The sequence below is a fragment of the Helianthus annuus genome, chromosome 3, assembly GCF_002127325.2.
Source record: "Helianthus annuus cultivar XRQ/B chromosome 3, HanXRQr2.0-SUNRISE, whole genome shotgun sequence".
In the NCBI taxonomy this organism is placed as follows: domain Eukaryota; kingdom Viridiplantae; phylum Streptophyta; class Magnoliopsida; order Asterales; family Asteraceae; genus Helianthus; species Helianthus annuus.
The window spans coordinates 121,672,556-121,694,302 of record NC_035435.2 but is presented as its reverse complement, the minus strand read 5'-3'; positions in this window follow the sequence as shown (position 1 = coordinate 121,694,302).

The following is a 21,747-nucleotide window of genomic DNA, read 5'->3' as shown; positions in this document are numbered from 1 at the left end:
AGGTATAACCTCGGAAGGTTATTCCCTATACAACTATGGTCACCTAATGTGTTTGGTCGGATCGTAAAGATCGACCAAATGGGTCAGGTTCGAAAGTATAAGCGATTGTTTAGATCGCTTTCCTTACGACCCTATATAAGCACTATACTAAAAGTGACGAGCTAAGCATGTTAGAACATGCTTAACTAAGTTTAGAAAACAGGTTTGGTATCAAAACAAACGGTTTTGATACCCACAAGTAGTTTGGTTACAAAATACACAAGAATGCGCATTTTGGCCGAAACTACGACTCGTCACTGAGCCTAGATAACGTGGTGATCAGTAGGTGTAATCACTAGGGACTATAACCATCGTGATCACGCTCACGTTATGAAGTTCAAAAGAACTTCGTGTTGACCATAGGCTGGTCAACGCAGAAATTCAAACATAGTTTGACTTTAGGACAAGAAAGCGATTAAAAGAACGAAAGAACACTTACGAAGGGTCCCCGAAAGCTAATCTCGATCCAGGAGCTCAGGTATGAAGCAAAGGCTTCAACTTAGAGCTTTAGATCAGATTTTGTGGCTTTTACACCAAATGGGGGGTATTTATAGGAAAAGCAAGACCGTTAGGATCGTTTCTTGAATATCGTGCCTTGATCTTATTCGTACACTTGTCAAAATGTTGTGGTATCAAAATGTGACCTTAACCCCAGAGGTTGTGAAGAGGCATTGCCCCTTGGATGCTTGAAAGGCCAATTTTTGCAAGAAAAACGAGTTTCTGCATCTGCAGGGCTGACGCGGCCCGCGTGAGGGTTGCCCTTAGTCTTACGCGCCCCGCCTGGAGGTTCTGATAAAAAGCCAATTTTCAAAAATGACAGTTTTGGTCCCTGTTATGGTTTAAGGCCATTTCCGACACATTCAAGGTCCGTTAAGCCATCTTTAAGGCCCTAAAATGATGCCTAAACATTAAGGACATGAAACATGCTCAAAAATATGTTAGATGTTGGTTCGTTTAGTCGTACGATCGCGATGTTCGGTTAATTACGACGGAATGCGCATAAGCGCGAAAAACGATCCAAATGACGCGACGAATGGATTTTTCTTATGCCAAACACTAAGGCATAATATTATGATGCTTACATAAATTTTTGGATGTCCGGATGTATTCAGAACGTAAGTTATGCGCGAAAGTGCAAACTTATGCACTTTTTGACACTTTTAGTCCCTGGATGATCCAAAAGTTTATTTTTAGCGTACCGAACCCCTCAAAGCCTATTTCTAAGCTATGTAAAGGATATTTATGGTATGTTTAACTTATGGACATGTTCCGAAATGTCTGTTTTAGTACGAATCGTCATACTTTCGCAGTTTGTCAAGTTTAGTCCCTGTAAGCGAATTAACTTTTTTTTTGCCATACCAAAACCTTCAAAACTTATTTCTAAGTTATGTAAAAGTTATTTAAGGTATGTTAAGTATATGATGGTGTTCTGGAGTATTTGTCGCATTAAACTAAGTACGTCTACGCACCGGTTTGCGTATAGTTCTCCAGAAAGCGTTGTAGAGTTTGAAATTGAACAAGAATTGATATGTGCAAAAGATACACATATTTATACAAGATCCCAAGTATGAAATACAATATTTCATCGGCTTGGTATTTGTTTGATGGTCGCGGTGACACAGGTGTCACAGTGAGGATGTAACACCATGTAAAAACGTGTCAAATTATACATAAACACGTGTCCTAAACTCCGGTTAAGCGAAAGATTGAGTTTAAGGGACTAAAGTTGACAACAAGTGATAATATGCAAACGAAAGGACTAAAAGTGTCAACATGCCAAACTTGAGCCTCTGAATGACCACACGTGAAGAAAATATTCTTAAATGGGTGATTGATTGGGTATACGAAGCCGTTTGGGAAAATAATCGAAAGATTATAAATTACAAGGGTTAAAAGTGTCAATATATCAATTCTGACCTCTGAGTGGCCTTTTAATGAAACTGAGGCTTCGTAATATTCAAATATACTCCCGAGAATATGTGGTAAAAATTTCACGTAATTCCGAGATCGTTAAGCATGTTTTCTAAACTTTGGGTTAAAAGCGTCAACTTGATGAAACTTGCTTTTATGAAGGAATTTAACGAACCCGAGCATAACGAATTAGCCTATTCTTCATGGAACACTAACTTGCTGAATACAAGGGCCCTACATGTCAACAATAAGGTTAAATGGGGCTAAATACATTCAGGGACTGAAACTGCCAGTTTGGAAACTTGTTTTGGCCAGTTAACCATGTCCAGGCGGGCCGCGTAAGCCCATATGTAACTCTTACGCGGGCCGCGAGGGACTTCCAGTAACATAAAACACCTGCCAGGTGCGGGTTAAGCCGTTCCACCGCCTTTGCATAGGTTGTGACGACCCTTGGAGCTATATGTCGGTTTAATAAAATAGCTAGGACACCTGGGATGATCCCAGGGCCCCCAAATCCACCTGGAAGTGATCTAAATCCATGATAATTGCTATATAAGTGCACATCCTCTTGTGTTCTTGGCACATCATTTGCAACACTTCACTTGTGGGACTTGCTCTGGAGCTCTCAGCAGTAACAAGGGGATTACAAGTGTAGAAAAGATTGCTAGGACCATTAGTAAGCTTCTAATTACTTGTTTAGTTGTTTAATTTAGCCTAATTACTTAAAAGTCAAACTTAGTGTATAATCAGTTTGACTTTCGTTTTAATTACATGTGGATTAACCACTGATTAAATTGAAAGTGGTTACGAAACCACATTAGTATAAGTGATTAACCCCTGAAGGGGTGTCTCCTAATTATCTCGTTTGACTGATTAAATGTCGGGTCAAAGTAGACTGGACAGAAATGACAAAAATGATTTTATTTAATAAACCAGAGGTAAAATTACATTTTAACATTCTAATGACTTGGTAATGACTATCTAAACATGTTTTATCAGTCCTAATCCGACAATTAATAGTCTAAGGGCAGATTATAACCGAAAGTCGCAAAAGCTTGACTTTTGCTTTGACTTTCAGTTCTGACCCGTTCAAGCTTAATTCTTCCATGTTTTAAGCTTCCATTAGGACCATATTACATTGTAGTATAACCCTCTGAAGTTACATTGTATGGTGCCTAATCGTTTGTAATATATGCTCTTGATCGTAATTATGCTCATTAGTGCCTAAAACGCCCTTTTTACATAAAACCGAGATTTTTAGGAATGTGAATGAACTAAAACCTTTGCTACTGATATTTAGACATGTCCCGAAAATTTGACATCAGTTTGAGGTCTAGAATGGGAGTTATGCTCAATAGCGTAATTAAGGGACTTTTTAGTAATTAAAAGGCGTAATTAGCATAAAGCTTATCTAAATCCGATTTTTGACACCAAACTTTTTACCTACTGATGTTTAAATAATATTTTGGGATTTTGAAGATTTTTATTTATTTTTAGGCTGAGCATAACATAGGATTATAGCCTAATTTTGATAATTGCCGGTTTTACCCTTTTCATCCATAAAATGAGTTTTACATAACATTTTAAAGCCAAACTTTTTGCTACTGATTCTATATGATAAATATAATATTTTGAACTTTATAAACTGACCATAACCTTAGATTTCCTATTTTTATCATAATGGCCCTTTAAATCGGTTTCTAAGCATTTTTAGCACTTAGTATGGGTCAAAACTAGATTTGACATATAAAACTCATTACCTACTGATATTTTAAACTAATTTATATAATATTACAGTAAGCTAAAGTTTTTAAACTCAGAAACCTGTTTTAACCTTTATAAGCCTATGTAAAATTACCAAAATGCCCCTACGGTGCATAATTGGTAATAAAAGGTATATTTTTCATATATTAAGTATCCTACTGATGTAACTCGTTAAAGTACATGTTTTTACTAATATAATCAGACCTGGAACTCAGTTTTATAAATAAACTCTTTTATGGGCATTGAAATTACCAAAATACCCTTATGGGATTTATTTTGGTTTAAATTGCTTTTTGGGCATAAATGTTGATATATTACTGATATATTAACATATTTTGAGCATAATAATGATTAAGACATGTATATAGTTTATTCGGTTACCCGTTACGCGTTTACGTGTTCGGATAGGATTACGTGACTAGTTTACGTAAAATAGCCGAAACGGGCTTAACCTTATCATTAAATCCTCATTTTCCAGAATGTGTTTAGTTTACCCATATTATACAAGTATCCAAGCTTGTCGGGTCTAAATCACATTCTACCCCGGTCTCCGCTTAATCTAGCGTTTAGATCCATAAGGTTTCCTTCTAGCTAGCCGGTCTAAGTCCTTAACTTAATTAAAGACCCGTTAGCATCCTAATAGGCTAATTAAACCTTCCATACAGATTTATAGCTTCCGGTAAAAAGTGCCTTTCAAGAACCTTAGGAATTTACTGCTACCACCAGGTAAATACTTTTAACTTATTTTCCCTATACGGGCTTGGGATACGGTATATTAATACCGCTTGGTCGGGTATGGGATTATTTTGTCGGATTGTGATTTAATAAATCCGCATAACCCGTTTTAATCTGTATTATTTGATAACATAAACATTTGGGGGTTAACGACCGTGTCCTGGATATCCTCGGCTCATTTAAGTTATTAATGGCCACGACCTATGCACGGGGTGCAGGCATGCACCTGACAGATGCAAATGCTAAATATTAAATTACCCACAAGTTGGGGATAACTCCTTTGTGGGTTCTATAAGTGGTGAGTCAGTTAATCATGTCCGGCTTCCAAACCGGCCCACATGTATGACAAATATGTAAAGCTGTATACATGATCTTAATAAAGATTGTCCCAAGTTATAAATGATTTGTGCCTTGTGCACCTAAATCAATTTTCTTAAATGTTTTCAAAACGTGTCAGTTAAATTGTATTTACCAGTTTATACTGACTATTTTCCTAAAGACTGATTGACAGGTACTTCACGAGATAGGCTGGAGCTATAGGGTGTTATAGAGGATCTTGCAAATCCAATAGATACCCGAAGTCTGTAGTTTTTGTTTCTTTGTACTTTATGATCCGCCTGTGGATCTTATTACATTCCAGACTGTATTATTCATGTACTCGAACAACGACAGACAGTATGGTTTGTAATAGTTTATTTTCCCAGCCTTCCGATGTGCTATATTATTGTGTGTGTTGACAATGATGATATCAACTACGTCACGATACTCCCCGCCGGGCCCACCGGTAATACGTGGAATATTGGGGTGTGACAACAGGGCATAAATTGTCCCAACTAAAACCTTCAGCCAACTTTTCATCATCTTGATCTGCCAAACACACTTTGCTGTTTGTTGGAAGATATCTATCCCAGCTGAAACCTCCATCCTTGCCCTGATTGACTAAACACGCTCTTTTTGAATCTTCAATCACACTTCTTCCATGTGCAGTTTGTGCCTGATGCGGTGCTTGTTGTTGTTGTTGATACGGCTGTGGTGTGACTTGATTATAAATCGCATTTTTGTGGTAATCGTTGTTTCCAAAAGGGTTTTGAGCTCCACTCGCTTCACGATTTGTGCACTCTCTCTTGAAATGCCCCTTTTCCCTGCAACGAAAACAAGTAACTTTAGACTTATCAAAACCTAAAGTTGACACATGAGCCTCGCGAAAATAATCTCTGCCTGTAATTTGTTTGAACTTCTCAGCACGTCTCAACACACTAGCCATGCACCATTTAATATCCATCTATTTCATTTCCTCGGCATCGATTTGATTGTAATCCTCTTTCGTGAGCATTGGATTACCGATCCTCCCTGCAACTAAGCCTCCGTAGGATTCAAGCACGGTCAATAACAAAGACATGTGGCTTTTAGCAACTTCTTCAGTATAGTTCTGATCATTTTCCAGATTTAAAGCAATGTTGCATTGAAGAACTTTGCCACTCTTTGTTGTAGTGAACTGTGGATCATATGTCGGAAATGAAGAGAATCCTGTTGTGCTGCTTGATCCCTGAGATGGTTTTTCAGAAGAACCTTTTGCATTGTAAGCTGTTTCAACCTTTGGAGAAAGATTTGTCATTTCACTAACACCACTCTTGAAATACAGACTGATGTCTTGTTCTCCATCGTAGTTCTTCATCCTGGCAATCTTTCACTGCTCCATCTCTTGAGCTTCCAGGTGTTTGATGAACTCTCCCAGTGTTAGCTTTTTATATTCTTTTCTGTTGTTTCTCAGCATCATCAGAAAAGTTCCCCAGATTTCATGTGGTAGCGTATCTGCAAGTTTTTCAATCAATTCATCAGTATCTTTTTTAATTCCAAGTTTTGACATATTTCTCACCAAGTTACAATATCTTTCTATAATTTGCTTGGTGTTTTCAGATTTCAAACCACGGAATAAATCAAATTCTTTCTTCATGAGCGACATTTTGTTTTTAAGCATATAATCGCTTTCTACAAATTTTGCTTCCAATTCAGTCCAGATCGAATAAGCAGTTCCATCATGTTGAAGCAAGGTCAAAATGTCCTCTTTGATTGCTTGCTGAAGCAGACTCACCATCAATTTTTCATCTCTATATTTCTTTTTCTCTTCAGCACTCATTTCTCTAATCGTTTGCTGAATACCATTCTTTGTGGGTCTAACATATGGTTCTTCAGTATGTTCCCATGCATCCAAATGATAAGCTTCAACCCAATTTCCAAACCGTTCGGACCATGCATTATAATCATCAATATCCATGAGCTTAGGCGGTTTCTGAGATGTCCCGGTTTCATTTTCAAGCAAAGTACTTTGAGTAATGTTCATTGGTCCAGCAAAGGCATTATAAAATTCGTTGTCCATTGTTTAATATTTCAAAGTTCACAAATTCCAAGTTTCAGGCGGAAATTAGGTTTGGAGCGGAATCAATCAGTTAAGTCTCAAGTGAAATCAGAACTTGGAGCGGAATCACCACTTCTGTTTCGAGCGAGATCACTTTTGTGCCCTTGGAGCGGAATCAACTCTGTAGTTTGGAGCAGAATTAGATGTGATGAACAACTGGAGCAGAATCAAGCTTTTGCTTGGAGCGGAATCAGACTGAATCTTTGGAGCGGAATCTGATTTGGAGCGAAATTAGCTAACAATTTTTGGAGCGGAATTACGTTCTGAGCAGAATCAAGTTGAATTTTGGAGCGGAATCAAGTATGACGTCACTTATCCGAAATGCATTTCAAGCGGAATTAAGTACAACTCAGATTTAAATTGATTTTAACTTTGAAACTTTCACGGATTTATCAAACATGATTTCGAGTGATGTATGTGAAATTGAGCCAATTTTACCGTGAAAAATTTTGATTTTTTAAGAAGAATGTGTAGAAAATCAGAAAACACAACTGAAATGGCAAGAACTCTTCCTCCTAAGCTCTGATACCACTTGTAGGATCGTTTTCAGCCCTGAATGAGTCGATCAGAAGAGTTTTTGTCCAAAACAAGAGGCAGAAACTAATGTTTTGGTGCATCTCAGCCGTATTCACTTTTAACTGTTGTTTTATTGATTACTGAATCGATTACAAGCTCTGACAACACTTCGGCAGCACTTCGTGGCAACCGGAATGACTATGACCTAACAACTATTCTGTGATTTCGTTCCTAACTACACCTATATATAGTCCTCGCATTACAAGCGGAATCAGAACATATACATTGGAGCGAAATCAGGATCTAGAGACATTAGGGGCGGAATCAGCTACTTGGACGTTTCAGGCGGAATCAGAACAATTGGGGTTTCGCTCCAAATGACAAGATGTCATTTGGAGCGGAATCACTTTCTAAGAACAATTTCTTGGATTTCGTGCCCTGTTCTATCCTATACGATACAAGACTCGATACAAGACGTAGGCGACAGACGGATGCACCAACATGTAGAATCCGATGTCCATTGCACTGATTCACCGATTATTTTCCTTCAGGACATCCTTACACCCCGTCCAGGGGAAGGTACTTCAGGTTAGCACCTGCGTGACGATCCTTTTGCTTCAGCAGCTTTTTCCACAGATCCTTCAGGCTGCACCGTTTGCTCCCTTCACTTCTTCACCGCTGGACAAGCCGTTCCGATGGTTCCTACCATACACTACGCCGATTTCAGACCCCTATCATCCTCCACATTATGGAGGCTACACACGGGATGAGTTGCTCCTGTCACTTCAGCTATAGTTTGAGGTTTTGAGTCATAGAGTTTTGGAGCTTGAGCTGACACCACGTCCTCCACCCTGTCTTTGTCAGTATACTTTTGTTCCTCCACATTCATCACTTTCTCCTTTTGCACTCTCACCTGCTACTCTTACACCTTCTCCAGGTTTTGATGCTCGTTTCCTTACTATCGAGAAGCAGATCAGTTACTTACTTCGTCGTGTATACGAGCTCAGGAGGAGCTCGCACATGTTCGTAGTTTGCTTTTCTTCCCTCCTCCACTCCAGTCATCAGTACAGTAGGTTTTTGGTCTTATGCAGATGCATTACTTTTGGTAAAGGCACTACTATTGAGCCGAGATTATGAAGACTTTGAAGACCACTTTTGACCACGTGATTTTTGGTATATTGACAAACTTATTGGACACGGGTAGTGTGACCCTGTTGATGCGATACACTTTGTAAACAATGTAACTGTGGTTGGTAATTAAAGAAATCTCAATTGTCATGTTCTCACTAAACACTTTGTCGATTTATATGTTATGCTAAGCTTATTGTAGGATCGGATTCTGACCCGAACGAGTCAATCAGAGGAGTTTGATCAGATACAGGTGCGGAAAACAAGTACCTGACGTAGAAACAGCTAGATATTCTCTTAATTCTCTTTGATGATTAATTTGACAGCGTTTACAATCGATTCTCACACCGGCAGCACCTCGGTATGGAATTTCGGAAGTTACAAATGAGGTCCTCTTATACGGTATATATAGGTGAGGAGGTCCCCTTATACAGCATGTCCATATAAGCGGACCTGATAGGTTCCCTTATACGGCATGTCCGTATAAGCGGACCTGACATAAAAGCTAACCTACCATGTTCGAATAAGTGGACCTGACACAAAAGAGAACCTACTATGTCCGTATAAGCGGACCTATACTCTAAAACACGTAAACTCTCCAGTTTTCTCGTAAAACGTGCCCTAATCTATACATTACAATGACAGACTCGATCTAAGACGAAATCAACAGATGTAGTGCACCAACAGACTCCCCCTCAGATGTTGATGGAGTTGACTATCGAGTCACAACAATGCTGTGTCTTCATATCTTCAGTCTTGATCAGTCTCTGGGCTTCTCTCTCTCTATCTTCTTCTCTTTCTCTTTTATCATCAACAGACTCCCTCACTTTGAAGTTTGACATCTTTTGAGTTTATCAAGTCCAACATGTGCTCCCCCTCAAATGTTGATTCTTCCTACACAACAACTCAACCACAACATAAGTTTTATGATAAACGTTTAAGCATATAAACATCACCAAACAAACAAACTAACCAGCCAATTAGTTACTGATGAACCACTTGGAATTATGACGTTTTTCTTATCAAAACAAACACAGACACCCAAACCAATTGTTCATCATGTTTAGCACTTCGAATTTTGAAAATCAGCCATTCAACACCAGTTGTCGAAAATCTTTTTGTGTTTTCAAAAATTTATGCTAAAACACACCAAAAATCTTTTTTGTATTTTTCTGAAAGAAAATACATGCAGAAATGAACTATTTACAGACAATATTTTTGTGAGCTCGTGCAAGAGGATCATATCAGTTTTGAGACATATCACTAACACCGTTAAGCTTTAAACATTCTCAGTTCTAAACAATTTACCTAGATTGTCAGTATGTTTGTCCACTTAAATTTTCACACAGACTTCAATTGATTCGAGATACGATATTAATGTTTTAGAGACTTAAACTTAATTGTGTATTACTCCACTTGAATATACTCCTGTATCCAGATCCCAAATATTCAGTCTTACAGGTGAGTATACCACAGATGATATCTGTAAAGGGGTTATGTGCGAGGGCCGTGAGAGCTCAGGTCGATACTTCCGTATACGCAGAGAGATGACGGCTTCGACTTTTGGTGGGTCCCCTTTAGAGGATATTTTGATTACAACAGCAGCGACTATCAATTTTATTGTTTCATCAGCTTGCTGAGGGCGATGCTATATTTCAAGCATTTTGCAAAAAGTATTATCCGGGGACTAGGTCAGTACTTCCATACAGCAGAAGTCCCGGGATAATACCCCAGATATCATTGAGTATAAAGACCTAGTATCTCAGAATACGGGACCTTTCAAACAAGATTTCGGGGGTTACCCATATATTCAAGAATAGTTACCCACGAATCAAGCAAGTTTGATTTAGGTTTATATCTCGTTTCAATTTACTAAATGTGCGAAAATCTACTGACACATCCGTAGTAAGATCGTTTATCACATTTAAACTTTCCAATTCTTTAGCATGTTGTGATAGTCCACTGATGTACTATCATTTCCTCTTTTTCACAACAAAACTCATTTTTGATTTTATCATGTTTTTGGCTTTTTCAAATCTTCTAATGTTTTTGGATTTTCTGAAATTTTCTTACTCCCCCTAAAATGCAAACACATTAACGAAAATATGAAAACAAACTGTACAGAAACATGACAACCGATATCAAATCACCTCAAATCGCCATTCACTAGGCATAAACAATCAGAACTCCCCCTATCAACAAACTATTTTCCCATTTAGATTTCAAAACACTTAAATTTGTTTTAATCAAAATGGTTTTTCCGGAAAATAAGTTTGATTGATTTTACCACTTGTAGGTTTATCAAACAAATGTTCGGGGATGTGGTTCATCATCTTGTCTTCCAACCAGATGTAGGAAAATACAAGTACAAATTAATGTCCTTGTAAGTCCCGAAAATACGGATCAAACAACGATATCAAACGATCACCAAGGATGGGCGGAATCCAAACTTGATGATGATCAAGAAATCAAGAACACAAAGATGAAGATTTGAATATACTCAAAGGCTTAAAGTTACATACAATATTAATTGTCTAATACAACTTTCTAAAAACAATCAACCAACCTAAACCCCTAATTTCCATTAACTATTTATAGGGAGGGTTTCCCCCTAAACCCTAGGCCCATAATTACCCCAAAGCCCACTCTAATACCCCCTTCTAGAATCATGGTCCATTAGCCTCTAAACCTACTAATCCATAAACCTATAGGGCCTAACAATCTCCCCTTAGGTTTACTGGATTAGTTGCTGAATCCGTTTGGAGGACCACCAGGCAACAGAGCCGGATTAGCAAACAGACGATTCTTGATTACGTTCTCGAGCTTCTTTTCCAGCTTATCTTTCACCAGATGTCAGCATACCCGCATCACTTTTTAGTTGTTCGATCGCCTGATCTTTGCTTGATTTTTGAGCTTGCAAAGATGAGATCTGAACTTCTTTCAGGGCAGGGTCTTGTTCCAACACAATCACTCTTCTTTGCAACTTTGCTACATCAACAGTCGTATCATCATCATCATCACTACCTCTCTCTTCAATAAATTTCATTTTGCTAGCTGCAAAGCGCATGGCTGCTTCTTCATGCTCAGAGAAATCGGCACCACTGGAACTTCCTACATTGAACCTGATGCCGCTTGAGCTTTCTAGTTGCAAATGAGTTGTTTCAGGCAGATCGAGATCCAAATTAATTTTTTTAAATCGAAATCGAGATCTTGCGTGCTTTTTTCTTGAGTGGCAGCAGTGACTTATGGATCGGTGGGCATAGTAGGCTATGGTTCTGAGCTTGGGCCAGTAGAATGAAAATCAGGAGCTGTTTTGGTTCTTTGTTTCTTATTGGGTGCTTCTTCAGCATCATCTGTTGAATCATCTTCAGTTTCAGGAATAGATACGGTAGGAGGGTTACCGACACTATCCTTCAAGGACTCAATCAGGGCTTGTAAATTTTTAGCAGTAACGTCGATTCTCGAACGGGTTCCTCAACCTTTTCAGAGACAATCACTTCCACATCACTGATCTCGTCAGATTCTTCTTCGTCTGAATCTAGAATTTTTGTTTCTATCTCAGCTTTCTTATCAGCAGGTGTATGTTGTACGTCATGTTGTTCGGCAACTGTGGCATTCAAAGGCTTTGGTTTGAAAAGCATAAGAACATGCACACCTCGTAATTCGAATAAGTGGTCCGAAGATAATGAGAGAATCCGTGATGATCAGGAGATGAGATTAGTACGAAACGTGACTCGAAGGAGAAAGTGATTGCCAGTTAATAGTGTTTCGGATTGGGCCTGAGATCAAACGGCCAAGCCCCAACTCGGAACGATGGTCCGAATTATATTTGAGAGCAATGAGCCGGATCTGATTCGCATTATCCACGACAGTGGGCCCTAATCCGAAACAGTGGGCCAGATTATTACTTTAATGTTTTGCATTTTCAAGACAAAAAACATCTTTCTCAAAATCAACGATCCAACCAACCGAGCAACCTTTTTTTAGCAAAGAGATAATCAAAACAAAAAAAATTAATAATAGAAAACAAATAGAGGAGTAATATAGGGAGAACCTGCCATGGGATCAACCGAGCAACCTTTTTGTATCACTTCTGCTTTTTTGCTTTTCGAGCGGCAGACCTATCAACACATCGCAGTGGAGCCGAACCTGTTTAACATTGAAACCTTACATGTGTTAATCAAGTTCTTTAACACAACGATCCAACCAACCGAGCAACCTTTTTGTATCACTTCTGCTTTTTTGCTTTTCGAGCGGCAGACCTATCAACACATCGCAGTGGAGCCGAACCTGTTTAACATTGAAACCTTACATGTGTTAATCAAGTTCTTTAACACGAAAATTCATTTCATTTCCCGAGCAGCTATTTCTCCCCCTCAAAAGATGCGTATGTATATATATATATATATATATATATATATATATATATATATATATATATATATATATATATATATATATATATATATATATATATATATATATATATATATATATATATATATATATATATATATATATATATATATATATATATATATATATATTTCCCCCTCAAACTATGCATATGTACATATATGTCCCTCTCCCCCCCTAAATTTGTGCATCACACTTTATGCGCAAATTTCCTTATTTATTTACATTAGTATAGAAACCCCGGGGTGGTTGTTTTTTTTTTTTTTTTTTTGTCGTTGCTCAGTCGGTGATACGTATCATTTTCAAAAGATCTGCAAGCACATTGAATCTAGAGATGCTGACAGGTTTTGTAAAAAGATCCGCTGAATTAGAATCAGTGTGGATCAGTTTAGGTTTAAACAATATCCTGTCATAGCAATCTCGAATAAAGTGCACCATGATATCAATGAGCTTGGTTTTAGAGTGAAAGATAGTGTGAAAGACAGGATTTTGTTAATCTGGACAACGACATCATTATCAAAATAAGTAGTAGAGTTTAGATAAGTCAAACCGTAATCCTTGAGCTGGTGTTGTATCCAAAGAACCTGAGAGCAGTAGGCAGCAGATGCTGTAACGCACTTTGCTTCCGCTGCAAAAGTGAGCTGTTGCTTCTTGCACTGCCATGAGATGAGACTGACCCCCAAGAATTGGCATCCAGCCGATGTAGACTTGATATCCCTGTTTTGACGAACTTGTGTGCCCAGAAACATTTTCACTTCTCCCAACGAGCTCATTTCGAACTTCTTTCTCATCACCAATGCATGTTCCTCATCATGAACCGGACCTTTAACTTGTTCGAAACCTTGAACTGCCATTCGTGCCTTGTTCCTCGTCATCATGCTAGTGTCATCTTGTTTGTTTCTGAATACCCTACGCGTTCCAAGAGCACGTTTTCTTTTGGTGAAGAGAACCTCCATCCCTTTGTTGCACATCAGAGATACGCTCAAAAGGTTGTGCTTCAGTTCTGGGACATAATTGACGTCTGAGAGGATGAGAACCCCATTTCTGATAGTGCCCTTCATGGTTATTCTTCCAGTTTCCCTTCCCGTGAAGTTGACAAATCCACCATCGAATATTTTTTTGTAATTCAACTGGGATAAGTCTTTTGTCACGTGACTGGAACAACTACTATCGATAAACCGAAGTCTAACGATCGCCCTCCATAGCCGTTCCTGCACACTTAGCAAGATTAATTAGAAACTGGAACCCAGGCCATTGTTGACCTGAGTTGACCATTGTTATCAGTGTATGAAACCTCACGAAAGATCATATAACTTTTAGTAGAGTTTGTGGTGAAGACGTCGATGTTGACGGTTGTGAACACTGAGACTAGGATCCAGCAAGAACCGTGGGCTTCCAAATCTTAGAGTCAGTGATGTTGTTTGACATATTTTCCTCTAAAGATGAGACTTTTGACTCCATATGATGTCTTTGGAACCCAGTTGTGTTTGAAAACTTTTGATTGTTCTTTTTCGCTAGATTCCAGTCCCCATCAGAAGGCTTGGCTCGAGAAAATCGATTTTCGTCCGATCGATAATGCATAGCCTTCTGATGATGTGTGTTACCAGAGTAGTGAGGCACGAAAGGCCGATTAACACAATTTCTAGCAATGTGCCCTGGAATTCCACAATTAAAACATGTTTGTCTCTTTGAGAAAAAGACATTTAGTTCTGCTTGTGTTATTCCAGGGAACTGATCAAGTCCTTTCTTTTCTTTTGATGCTGACTTCTTGTGTGTATGTTTTGTCTATGAAGAATCCTGCTTACAGTTATCAGAACAAGAGCAAGTATCGACTGCTTTACTCTTCATCTTAGGTTCAGTTTGCTCGAGGCTTAGGTTTTCCTTTCGAACTTTCTTTTTGCGTGGTCTTCTATTTTTACGTGATCTTTTCTTCTTAGAAGGAATAGATTCAGGGGATTTTGTTTCATTAGAAACACTTTCTTCAGAGTCTGATCTTTTGGGGTCAAAAGTTGAATTCTCTGTTGAATTTACTTCCACATATTCCTTTTCTTCAGAAACCATGTTTTCAGGAATTTTGGTAGAAAAGGTTTCCACAAATATCTCTTCTTCAGTTTCATCATTTGAATCAACTGACGAATTAATGTCTATGGACCTCTTTTCCTCAATCTTCGAGATCCCATTAGTTTCTTCAGAAATGGATTCTGCGAAAATCTTTTCTTCAGCTTCGTCAACCTCCGAGTCCTTGACATCAGCTGATTCTGGTTTCTCATGCGAAGAGCAGTCTATGTTTGAAACTGTTTGACTCTCTTCGGGCGTTGCACTACTTAAATCTGAGTGTTTGGCACATTCAGAATTCTCAGAAGTACTACGCTCGTTGTCTGATGTACCAGAATCTGCAACTTGACTGTCAGGTTCATCAGATGATCCATCTTCATGAGTTTCTGATATATCATCTGATGTTTCAGGCACACGAGAATAGTTGTCTGAACCATCAGAATGACTTTCTGAGTCACTTGAGACACAGGTCTCTAGTTTATCAGTCGATACATCAGGTTTCCTTGTGAAAACACTTTCATTGCGATCTAAAATCACAGCACCAGATTCATCAGTTCTAGTCGGAACACCATAAGCCTCAGCAACATAAGACATAACATAATTCCAAACATCAAGACCATGATTGACAGTATCTGAATTATCAGCAACATCAGAATGTGGTTCATCATTCACTATTCTTCAACTGTTTCTGATTCTGCACATGAGTTAGAACAATTAGTGTTATCAACGGAATCAGAATCTAACAAATTTTCTTCAGTCTCCTCTGCGGATCTTTCAACTGGTTCTGCTTCTTTTCTCATTTCGGTTTCAGTTTCTTTTACCTGCTTGGATTTGCCAGCTGATTTATTTGAAAAATTTTCATTTTCATTTTTAACAAAATTCATTGGTTTTCGAAAATCAGCGGGTCTGACATTCTTTGGTTTGAAAGGCTCCCATGTAACATAATCACTCGGTTTACCGTAAATCATTGTATCATAATTTTCTTGTTCTTGCTCAGTAGCAGGCATTCTTGAGTAATTATGATTATATGGCGGTGGAACCTGTTTGTAGCCCAAACCCTTACCCTTATTTTCTTTATAAGCAAGTTGCACATCGCACAGATTACGATCAGTGTCACTGGAAGTATCAAACTTTTTAATGTTTAACTCGTTTTGTTTATACGTTCCAGTGAGGAGCTCTAGCTCACCCTTCACAGAGTCACATTCAAGAGTTTTAACTGTGAGTCTATGTTTATAGTCGTGAACCCAACATTGCTGTTGATTCACGTCTCTGTAAAGTTGAGCTATGTCCTTCTTAAGTGCGTCAATCTTTTCATAGAGAATTTTATTGTTCTCTCGAAGACCGATGTACTTTGCCATGACACTGTTGTAATCATCCATCATTTTAGAATTGAGTGCCCTCAGTTGTGCAACCCTATTCCTGCAAGGTTCAGTACACAACAGATAGTTGACAGTGTCAATGAGCGATCTTGGTTTATCTGGCTGAGTTTGGGCTTGGGCTTGGGGTGCTGGACTATTGACTGCAGTTTGCTGGGCTTGAGGTTTCTGTTTCGCCACTTCATCGGGATGAGATTCTTTTGACTGTGCGTATAGATCTTGGTTTGATTGTAAATGGTCCCACAACCAAGAAACAAAGGAATCTTTAACATTACCCAAAAAAGTATTCATCCTATTCCTTACTTCCTCTTTTCGTCCCCCTATTTTAAGCAAACGCATCACGAATTCCACGACAGGATCAACATTGTATTCTCCTATAAACTCATTTAGCGTTTCTTTCACTCGATCCCGCAACCTTCCAGCTCCATCTTCAGAAATAATGATTTCAAACCGCGAATCGTCAGCATTATCCATCACGTTCTGGTTCTGGTTCGGGTTTTGGTTTTGATTTTGAGTCTGGGGTGCAGTGCTGTTAACGGTAGTTTGGATAATTGGGCTGAAGACAATGTTCGGATTTGCATTCGGCTTTGGATTACATACTGGGCTGAAGACAATGTTTGAGTACTGAGTTTGGGCTGTAGACATCTTCGAACACTTTGCAATTGAACGATCCCGCTTTGTGTACCGTATCTTAAAACCTGTCAAAACTTTATCAAACCGAACAAACACCTGTTTTTTAATTTTATAACCTTTTTTTTGTTTGTTTGTTTGTTTTTTTTATTTTTTAAAGTTTTCTAATTTTTTAAGTTTACTATATAATATGTATATATATTTTTATTATTAAATAATATAAATATAAACCTTTTTAATATAATAAATTTAAAGAAACTAATATTATAATGTTATAATTATATTTATATTATATTAATGATTAGGTAATGATTATGTTATGATTATTATTAAATATTATATAATATTAATAAAAGTCCCAAAACGACAATTTCAAATGTCGTATCTCTGTCTTCTTCGTGAAACAAGTTCCTGAAACCCTAAATGAATGTATCTCAGCCGCCAACGACCTTCTTCTTCGTTCAAACACACCAAAACCCTAGTTTAAATTCAGCTGCAACGGTGAAGATGACGATTCACAATGACTGGGAATCGAGTTGGACAATGAAGATGACCGGAGTAACAATGAGGATTGTCGAAGAACGGAGAGTGGACGTGGTGACCGGAGGAGCCGCCGGAGAAGATGAACGAAAAGAGTTGCAGGTTGCAGGAGTGTCGGAAACGGAGAAGATGACTAGAGACGTGGAAGAAACGATATAGTTGCAGGTGTAGATCGGAGAAGATGAACAATGGTAAGATGGGTGGTTAAGTATGACGTTGCAGGTTGACGGATTTAGTGCCAGAGAAGATGGTGTTGATTGTCACACCCCCAAAATCCACCCACGGAATACCACCGCTTGGGAGCGTGACTGACCAGGATCAAGCCATCAATCATATCAAACATAGCATTTAATAATAATAAAAGTAATTAACGTAAGTCACCATGACATGATTGATGTTTCAAAACCAAATACTGTTTTAAGTAGCGGAAGCATAGTAAAGTAAATTCAAAACGAGTTATGAGTTCGACATCATTAACGATCCATCTGCCCACAACGACTTGCTCCTTCCCTGTGCAAGCTCCCAAGTATACCTAAGGTCCTGCAAGGCATGCAGCAAATAATCAACAAACTAGTTGAGCGAGTTCACAGAAAGTAAGTTCATAAAGTAATGCATAAGTATAGCTAGTGGGGGCTTCCCATACTAGTGTGTACTAAAGGTGGGGGGCTTCCCATGTTCATCCTGGTTAATGAGGGCTTCTCATTAACGGTACTTACTAGACTAACTTCCGACCATGTGTTCTTCTTTACCGAGAACAGGAAAAAACGTACAGGGTCACGTAGGCTTTACGTGACGTGCCCTTCCCCGAGGACAGTGGTACGCGTGGGGGCTACGTAGGCTTTACGCAGCGTGGCCTTCCGACCTGGAAGCCAGTGAATGGTATTGGGTTACGTAGGCTTTACGTAACGTGTCCTCCCGACCCGGGAGACATATGGCAAATATACTGGGTTATGTAGGCTTTACGTAACGTGTCCTGACTAACCTGAGGACGATGGTCTATAGTCTGGTATATGCGTAAGTACGAGTAATCATTCCAAATTCAACATATCCAACCCAATTCCCAACCCGGGAATCCCATGCCTTGGCTGTGTGAACTCACCTTGGTTTGCTCGGCAGATACACAAAGAGTATAGATAAGCTAGTAATTTGTCAATCACGTCCTAGCATGGTTGTTATACAAGTCAGGTTCGTATATAACACGTAGGTAGTAGTCACGTATAGTCATGGCAAACATGTACGCACGTAAGCAGATAAGACATAGCCTGTGAGGATCCAATTGTTCTAAGTCCATTCATACCCGGCCCAATGACATAAGCAGCCCAATAACAAAACAATCCAGATTCTCAATCGGCCCAAAAAGCAACACATACAAGTCCGTTAATAAACAGTCCACAATTCAAATCGTTGGGCTCAATAGATTGGGCCCGTGACAGTGAAGGCCCAACTGTGTGCGCGTAAACGATGGTGATCTCGACTCGCAACGGGGATCTCGAGTCGCAACCGGAGATTACGAGTCGCAACAGCTGGTTGCGAGTCGCAATGGAGGTCTCGGTTCATCATGGTCTGGTTACGAGTCGCAACGGGACTCGCAACCGTGGTTTCGGCTGGTGCTGTTTGTGGTTTCGAGTCGAGACGGGGAGGTTTCGACCCGCAATCTGAGTCGCAACTGGCTGTGTAACTGGTTTCCATAATTCTAGTCAATTAAACTCCGTGATTTCAGCAAACACTTAGGCAGTTTCACAATTTCGATCAATCACAGTTAATTCCGATTTCATTCAACTTCAAATCATGAGTATCAAGCATGTTCATATTAACATCAAGAACAGGAAATCAGATTATTATAAAAACATACCGAATCATAAATCAGCTATCATGCATCCTACCCGGTTTGCATACATTCAGACTATTAACCCGTCCGAATTATTCCTCATAACACAAACATACATATAACCGATTTCATGTCAAGTAACCGTATATCTTAATCATTCATGAGAACCGATTAACAATCCAATTATCATCAACATTCAACCAATATTACTAGCATACACCCTAGTTACATCGCCTAACGAATGATAGCAATCACATGATATCACAAATAATCCAAAAACATAACATCATCACTAACCGGATGAAGGTAGAGGATCGATTCGTTTCACAAGCTTCAAAGTGTGTGTGTGTCGTCGGGTTCCAAGCAAGCCGAGAGAGAGAGGAAAACTTCTAGGGTTTGTGTGTGTTTTTGTGTTTGTGACAACTAACCAAAACCTATCCCCAACTATGGGATTTACACGGTTAAAGGGGAGTGGGCCGAACCCACATGGGCTGCCCTAATAACCCGTGTGCAAAGTATAAGGCCCGAATGGGCTTGTGCGAGTGTGGGTGTGTTGTGCGGTCCGATTCATACATGTACAAATAGTAAACATCAAGCACATAACACAACATTTGTTCAATTAATATGATCACGTAATCACACTAGTTCGATGGTTACACGTAATGTACGAGACGGTAAAGTACGAGTTGTCACATTATCCCCAACTAATTGGAAATTTCGTCCCGAAATTTGGTATGCACTCACTGAGGAAGCTAGGTAAACTGTACTGTTCACTGATTTTCCTGGGGTGTCACATCCTCCCCCCGTTGATCTGGAATTTCGTCCCGAAATTCCGAAGTAGTAGCTTCAGCCTCAGTAGTGGTTGCCTTGTTCCCGAATAACTGGGGGTACTTTTCTGTCATCCTGTCTTCGCGTTCCCAGGTGTACTCTGGGCCACGTGTGGAGTTCCAACGAACTCGGACAAGAGGGATTCTCTTGTGTTTGAGGACCTTCACATCCCGGTCCGTGATTTCAACTGGTTCCTCGACGAACTGCAACCGCTCGTCGATAGTGAGTTCCTTAAAAGGAATGATAAGATTTTCATCTGATAGGCACTTCTTTAAGTTCGATACATGAAAGACATTGTGAACTGCCCCGAGTTCAGCTGGTAGGTTCAACTTGTAGGCTACCTTGCCAATCTTTTCTATGATTTCGAATGGTCCGACGTACCGCGGATTCAGTTTACCCCGTTTGCCAAAACGAACCACACCCTTCCAGGGTGAGACTTTCAATAAAACCCGGTCCCCGACCTCAAATTCCAATGGCTTTCTACGCTTATCCGCGTAGGCTTTCTGACGGTCGCGTGCTGCCGCCATGCGTTGTCGTATTTGTGCAATCTTTTCTGTGGCGTCCACAACAATCTCTGGACCCGTGATCTGACTATCTCCCACCTCTGCCCAACAGAGAGGTGACCGGCATTTACGCCCGTACAATGCCTCGAATGGAGCGGCTTGAATGCTGGTATGGTAACTGTTATTGTAAGAAAACTCCACCAAAGGGAGGTGCTTTTCCCAGCCGTTGCCGAAATCGATAACGCATGCCCGAAGCATGTCTTCGAGAGTTTGGATCGTACGCTCAGACTGCCCATCCGTCTGAGGGTGGTATGCTGTGCTCATGTCTAACCTTGAGCCGAAAGATTTATGCATTGCTTGCCAAAGTTCTGACGTGAATCGTGCATCGCGATCCGAAATGATAGACGTGGGCACCCCGTGCCTCGAGACAACTTCCTTAAGATAAACGTCTGCGAGAGTGGAGAACTTGTCCGTTTCCTTAATCGGCAGGAAGTGTGCAGACTTGGTGAGTCGATCAACTATGACCCATATCGTATCGTTCCCACGCTGGGATCTAGGTAGGCCTGTAACGAAATCCATGGAAATTTCTTCCCATTTCCACTGAGGTATCTTAGGCTGCTGAAGTAGGCCAGCTGGTTTCTGATATTCGACCTTGACTCTCGCACAGGTCAAGCACTTTCCAACGTACGTAGCAATGTGGGCCTTCATACTAGGCCACCAATAAGTAGTGCTGATGTCGTGGTACATTTTATCCGACCCTGGATGTACCGAGTAGCGAGACTTGTGAGCTTCATCCATAACAAGTTCGCGTAAACCGCCATAAAGAGGGACCCAAATACGGCCCGTTACATAGTAGGCACCGTCTGCCTTCTGTTCCATTTGCTGTCGTGAGCCGCGTAAGGCTTCAGCCATGACGTTTTCGGGCTTCAGTGCTTCTGTCTGAGCATTTCGTATCTGTGCAGGAAGGCTAGACTGAATCGTAAGTTGTAACGCTCGCACGCGCTTTGGTAAGGTGTCCTTTCGACTAAGGGCATCAGCCACAACATTGGCTTTGCCTGGATG